The sequence below is a fragment of the Danio rerio genome, chromosome 13 (genome assembly GCF_049306965.1).
Source record: "Danio rerio strain Tuebingen ecotype United States chromosome 13, GRCz12tu, whole genome shotgun sequence".
Taxonomy (NCBI): domain Eukaryota; kingdom Metazoa; phylum Chordata; class Actinopteri; order Cypriniformes; family Danionidae; genus Danio; species Danio rerio.
Window position 1 is genome coordinate 47,773,640 of NC_133188.1, and position 7,313 is coordinate 47,780,952.

The following is a 7,313-nucleotide window of genomic DNA, read 5'->3' on the forward strand; positions in this document are numbered from 1 at the left end:
ATGTCAACAACCTTGCTTCCCACAATAACTACTGTAGTTTAACATCATTAAGAATTACAGGTCTGTGTTTTTTTCTTCCCCTTATCTGTCCTTTTTTAACACAAAGACTTTGTGTATTAGCTTAATAATCAGGAGCACATTCTTGTGGAACAGGGCTAGTTTCAGAAGGTCCAGGGTTATAAAAACAGGAGCAATCCTCCGGAGATCTGTGCTAAAGAGAGTCCTCGCCGGTGCTCTACACATGACATTTACAGACTCACTGAAAGGTTAGGCTTTCACACAGACACACACACACTCTATAGGCTGTATGTGCGTGGGCTGCTGATCATTTTTTTGTGACTGCATCTGAAAAAAGTATTAATATTCACAATATGACCCCTCTACTTTCACTTTATCTGAACATTTAACATTTAAAGTGCATTTAATTGCTTGACAAACAATTAAATGCATGTTACATTAACTGGCCTATATACACATTCATGATGCCATTCTATAAATAGGGACACACTTGTGTGGAATTAATTACATTTAATGAAATAACTTTATTAAAATTGGATTATCGCATACAAAAATGGTAACTTTTCATGGTGACAAATTTTCACTTTTAATTGGCTTATTAGCTTGCAAATTCATTGTTTATTAGTATAAAAGCACATACTATTCCATTATTCCCTTATATCTACTTTCTACATTCATACCATTGACTACATTTACATGGACATCAGTAATTGAATTTTTTGCCTTAATCTAATTAAGACAATAATAAGATTGAGGTGTTTATATGAGTTGCTTTTTGAAAGTTTCTTCCATGATCGCGTTTTACATTTTATAGCACATACTTGATTAACGTCATTGCGTCACCGCGCTATCCGCATCATTTCCTCCGAAGTTTCATGTAATTTCGGGTGTTTCATTATTAATTTATCAACTTTAATGGGGTTTGGCACTTTCACTTTCATTCGGGCATGCCCCCACGTGACAAACGAGATATTGGATGCAACTATGAACTGCTGGAAAAGTTGTTTTAATCAAAGTTCATATCGCATGCTGAATAGAAGAAAAAAAAGCTCCGCATTTCACAAGGCAGTTGTCTGTGTCTGCACTGACTCGATAGGTGCAAAGAGTGTCGAACAGCCGTGTGTGTGCGTGCGTGCGTGCGTGCGTGCGTGTGTAACCCGCACGATATAGAAACCAAGGAGATTACAATATTATACTATCAACTTTGGACCAAGTTATCAGAAGTTTAAGTTCGCTCTGGAGCCAACTTTGCAGCAAGACAAGGGAAATGATGACACAAGACAGGAATTTTTGTATCAAAATATATATGATTTATATTGTAAATATTAGTGAGAAATGAAATAAATTAAATAACAAACTAATTATTCTCAAATTTGGACTTTGAAATGTATATTTCCCCAAATATAAAGTAATAAAATAAAATAAAAGCTTTTCACACTATGTCATGTGTTTTCTTCACAAAAACAAAATGTAAAAGGTAAATATAAACAACTTCAGCACTCCTCAGGTAAGTAAGACCATAGTAATAATTGAAACACTTCAATTAGGAAAAAAAATGGCTAGAAAATTGAACCCAGAAAATAATTTCTTGTCAGATACCAAAGTGATTCGGCAAAATAATTCACTAGTCCATCAAACAAATATGATTGATCACCTGTTTGGTTGTGAAATGTTCAAGTTCAGTTCAATAAACTCAAATGTTTATAATGCACCCGTTGCAGTGTTTTGTTTTAACACTGATTAGTAGATCAGTTCCAGAAAAATAGAACTAAATATGACTCTGGCTTCCAGTCGTTCCTGTGTCCGATAGACGATGGAAAATATAAACTCAAATTTCCTACCAATCAGATGAATTGGGCAACACGAAATATTGGTTCCGTAAAACCGGGCGGCTCGCCAGTTTCCACCAACAGCGAATGTCCTCCAAGATGGCAGAAACAAGAATACTTTGGACTTCTAGAACTCCACACTCCAAATGTCAGGTGTCAGGATCACGAACAGAGAAGATGGAAAAACAAAACAGAGGAAAAGAACACACAAAAAAAAAACCCAACCTTGAAAAGACAAGGTGGAAAGGCACCATTAATTTCCATTCACCTTTCAACAATGAATATAAATCAGTGCATACAATCAGTTCTCACATAAACTTAACCAATTTAAATAAAATAGGATAAATGTACAATAAAGTATCAACTCTCATATTAAACCACATTATCTTCACTACAATTGCAATTTCTTATTTGTATATAGCTATTAAACTAAAAAAACATCTTAATAGATGCACTCACATTCTGTTAGCATGCTAGTTTAAGCACACCGTTAGCAAAACACATGTGAGCCATTTGCACATGCTAAAAGAGCACATGGACAACTGCAGATGTCCGTTTGTACCACTAATACACTTCCCAAAAACATTTAAACAGCAGATTTGCTCTTAATCCACACTTAGATTCACATTAATGTGCATTTTAACCATTTAACATACGTTCAGACTATATTTATGAACCATTTACACCATAAATGACTTATAACAATCACTTTTAGTGAAATACAATGATATAAAATTCACTCACCAAGAAATATAGTAGTTATAGTTGAAGAAAAATCACTTATGAACCAAAAAAAAATACAGCCTAATCAGATCTGTGCTTCAGACGATTCCTGTCCTTGGTACAAACGCGATTGGGGGTTTGAGTACGGACAGTAGTATATTACAGCAACTAAATCAAGTTTCAACTGCTTGTTTTACTTCTAATTTCTCAAATTTTACAGCTATACACGACGCGGGCCGCGAGCTCGCTTCAGCTGTTCACGTTTCTCTCGTTTCACTCCTCTCTCACGCTGTGATTCTGCCTCTCTCTCAACTCACCGCGCGCAGATGACGTCATTCCGGGAGGCGGAGCTAGTATTTTTTTCACTCGCAGTTAAATAGATGCATTTAATTTTATCTGTATTCTATGATTATATAATGTTTCTTTTTTTCTTTTTGATAACATTGTGACTATTACAAAATACAAATAAAATAATTTTACATGTACTCCATTTATTGTTCTTATTTATTTATTCGGTTAAAGGGCTTAATAAGGACTACAGTAACCTGGGTTACACCCTCCCCTCTCGAATACATGCAAGTCCCTTTGCATTGCACAGCAAACAGTATTCACAGATGACGCACTGGAGCAACAACTGACTTCTCTAAAGAAGAACAGAGAGCTGTATCAAGGCCTTGTAACAAAGACTGTATAACTAAGGTAAGTGGATTCCCTAACTGGGGATATTCAAACTTCTTGGGAGGCCGTCGCTCCCTCTGTGATCGTCTGAGTAAAATATCATCTGGTTCATTACAAGTGGGTTGCTCATTCTGCAAAATTTCAGTATGTCCCACATTGCTGGGTATCAGATTTTGTTCAGTTTCCCACTCAAAACTATCTAGCACATTCTTGGCTGTTTGATCAGGGGACTCACTCCAAAGCTCTGAGGATTGCTCTGACTCAGAGTTTTTCTCAGTCAGGACAAATGGCACAGTGTTACTTGACTCAAGTGCATTGGCATTTTTTTCTACTTCAATTAACTCATTTGTTTCTTTTTCCACAGGTTCCACACCAGGTAAGTGTTTCTTTGCAGGTTCTTCTGGATTACTTACTACAGATTCCGGAACAGACACGTCTTCCACAGCAGGATCGAGGACTGTTAAGCTAACACCAGACTCCCCAACTGGTATGTACTCAGGACCAACAATAATTTGAGTTTCAAAACTTAATGTTCCTTCAGGCACATTACTGACGATGTGTTCCTCCTCAGATTCTGAGTTTTCGGAAATTAAGTCTGATTCCTGCATCTCATTGTTAAGGGAAAATCTGGTTAGAGGCTTCCTGGTTGGTTTCTGTTTTGGTGGTTCCACAAGCTTATTTGATTGCAAAAATCCACAGGGTAACAAGAGGTCACGGTGTAAAGTTCGTAACGGACCATCCTTTCCTTCTGGTTTGACAGTATACACCGGTAGGTTATGTGCTTTCTTGACAACAACATGAACATTTTGCTCCCATTTGTCAGCTAATTTATGTTTGCCTCGCAAACGCACATTCCTCACTAGAACTCGGTCACCTTCTTCCAGAGTTAAGGCAACTACATGCTTGTCAAACCTTTGCTTGTTACGTTCTGCAATCTTTCCAGCATTTTTGGTAGCCATCTCGTAACTTTCACGTAAACGATTCTTCAAGTTTTCCACATACTGTGAGTGAGACTTGTTGGGAGTGTCCACTGGCAACCCGAATGCCAAGTCAACAGGAAGACGAGGTTGTCGCCCAAACATGAGCTCGTAGGGAGTATATCCAGTTGTGTCATACCTGGTGCAATTATAGGCATGCACTAGGGGTTTTACATACTCCTTCCACCTAGATTTCCTCTCATTTTCCAGTGTTCCAAGCATTTGGAGCAGTGTACGATTAAATCGTTCCACTGGATTCCCCCTAGGATGGTATGGGGTTGTTCTGACCTTGTGTATTCCTGCAACCTTACACAGCTCCTTGACAGTACGTGACTCAAAGTCGGCTCCTTGGTCACTATGCAGCTTCTCGGGAAACCCATAGTGTATTAAGAAGTGGTCCCAAAGACTTTTTGCAACTGTTTGGGCAGTTTGGTTTCGAGTAGGTATGGCCATAGCATACTTTGTAAAATGGTCAGTGATGACCAGAATATTCTTAGTGTTGCTTTGGTCCGGCTCTAAGGATAGGAAATCAATGCACACCAACTCAAGGGGCCTACTTGTTTGAATATTAACCAAAGGAGCTGCTTTTTCAGGAGGTGTTTTCCGCCGAACACAGCGTTCACAGGTTTTTACCTTCTGTACCACTGCATGAGACATTTTCGGCCAAAAGAATCTTGTCCTCACAAGATCCAGTGTTCGTTCAATACCAAGATGACCCATGTCATCATGGAGACTCTGTAATACGGTGTTTCTAAGTGAGGTAGGTAAAGCCAACTGGTATGATGAAGCTCCGTGTTCCTGCCTCTTTCTGTACAGAACATTACTCCTCAACTCAAGACGCTTCCATTCCTTTAACCATAAGCTCACAGCAGAAGATAGTTCCTTTAACTTACAAGGCTTAACCCCACTTTCCACTCTTTCAATGACAATTTTCAACTCTGGATCCTTTCTTTGCAACTCTGCCAAAGCAGCTTGTGATAAATGAGGGAGACTTGGGAGACCATGTTCATCCTCATGCTGGAACTCGTATGGAAGGACATCCACACAGTGGGTAAGAGACTCAACCAAAGTAACCGAAGGGATACAATGGAGTCCTTGGGGTGACCCAACTACTTGATGCTTTTCGCAGATCGCTTTCACTACTTCTGCCATCACAACAGGTGACTCATCTTCTGACTCCATAAGATGGTGCAAAGTGAATTGCCTAATCCTTTCCCTCTCTTTTAGTGAGGTTAGGTCATCCACAAGCTCACCATGTGGCCTTCGAGAGAGACCATCTGCATCTTGGTTTTGACTCCCTGCCCTGTACTGCAGCTTAAAATTATAAGTCGATAGACTGGACAACCAGCGGTAACTGGTAGCGTCAAGTTTTGCCGAAGTTAATATATATGTTAGAGGGTTGCTATCTGTCACAACAGTAAATTCTGCACCGTAAAGGTAGTCATTAAACTTGGAAGTTACAGCCCATTTTAGCGCTAAAAATTCAAGTTTATGTGCAGGGTACCTGCTCTCACCTTTAGTCAACCCTCTACTAGCATAAGCTATGACTCGCAGCTGCCCCTCTTGTTCTTGGTACAAAGCTGCACTGAGCCCGGTGGTACTTGCATCGGTGTGTAGCACATAGGGATGTTTGGGGTTTGCAAAGCCCAATATAGGTGCAGATGTGAGATTGTCGATTATGGAGTCAAATGCATCCTGACAGTCTGTAGTCCATCGAGTGTCAAATTCCGCTTTGGGATTGAAATATTCACAGTCTTTCTGCTTCGTGTTACAACTCTTTCTAAGAGGAGGATATCCTGCAGTAAGGTCAGTTAATGGTTTAACTATCTTTGAAAAGTCACGCACAAACCTCCTGTAATATCCAGCGAAGCCTAAAAAGGACCTAAGCTCTTTTAGGTTTCTTGGCCTTGGCCAGGTCTTTAAAGCTTCTACCTTTGCAGGGTCCGTTTCCACCCCATTGTGAGAAACAATGTGGCCAAGGTACTTTACTGAGGTTTGGAAGAACCGGCACTTCTCAGGTGACAATTTCAATCCATACTCCTTAAGTCGGTTTAGGACTTGCAACAACCGGGACTCATGTTCCTCTAAAGAATCAGAAAAAACAATGAGGTCATCAATAAAGACAAGGACTTGCTTCCGATTTAGATCTCCCATGCACCGTTCCATAATCCTTTGAAAGGTGCTAGGGGCATTTGTAATTCCCTGCGGCATACGGTTGAACTCCCAGAAGCCAAGTGGACAGACAAATGCAGTCTTGGCCTTATCAACTTCCTCCATCTCTATTTGATAAAATCCAGACTTCAGATCGAGCACAGAAAACCATTTTGAGCCCGTCAGTGTGGAGAAAGCCTCCTCTAAATTTGGTAACGCATAGGCGTCTTTTATTGTCTGTGCATTTAGCTTCCGGAAGTCAACACATAGCCGCACTGAGCCATCCTTTTTCCGGACAACAACTATGGGTGAAGCAAATGGAGAATCAGACTCCCGGATAACACCAGTAACTAGCAACTCTTGGAGGTGCCTCCTCACAGCATCTATGTCTTGGGGATGTATGGGCCTGGCCCTTTGTTTGAATGGTGTCTCGTCGTTTAACTTTATTTGGTGCTTGACCTTCTTTGTGTGACCAAAATCCAAATCATGCAGGGAGAAAACTTCCGGCATAGAGTTTAACAGTTTTGTTATCCTTTCTTTCCAGGTCGTGGGCAGAGAGTCGCCAAAGTCAAATGTTAAGTTGGCACAGGTGGGTATTGACTCTTCAGCTTTAGCATCTGAACTCTGATGATGCTGGTTCAGGACACTTTGAATAGCATGAATCTCGGCTAACATAACTTTAGGAGGAACTGCTATGTCAGTTTGCGTGGTATTTCTTAACAGAACTGACAGCTTGGAAAGACGTTTATTCGGTGATGTGTGCAAGCAACTAGCAATAAGAAGACCATTGGGCAAAGGAACGGAGGGTGGTTCGAGTGTTACCAGTTTTTCTGTGTGGGGACCATTAAAATGGGCTTGACCCTCTAACACCACCATTCCTCCTGCAGGTACTATCTCAGGGGAGTTTCCCTTGAATTTTACATAACCAAGGGTTTCA

At 40.2% G+C, this 7,313-nt stretch overlaps 1 long non-coding RNA gene across 1 annotated transcript; it reads right to left on the bottom strand.

Annotated features, from left to right (window-relative positions):
• Nucleotides 1–1,305: 1,305 nt before the first annotated feature.
• LOC141377016 (uncharacterized) lies at nt 1,306–2,700 on the bottom strand. The gene is made up of 2 exons (XR_012388771.1): nt 2,592–2,700; nt 1,306–2,072 (listed from the first exon to the last, which is right to left on the bottom strand). It is a non-coding gene; the product is annotated as an uncharacterized lncRNA (long non-coding RNA).
• Between the last annotated feature and the right edge of the window lie 4,613 nt (nt 2,701–7,313).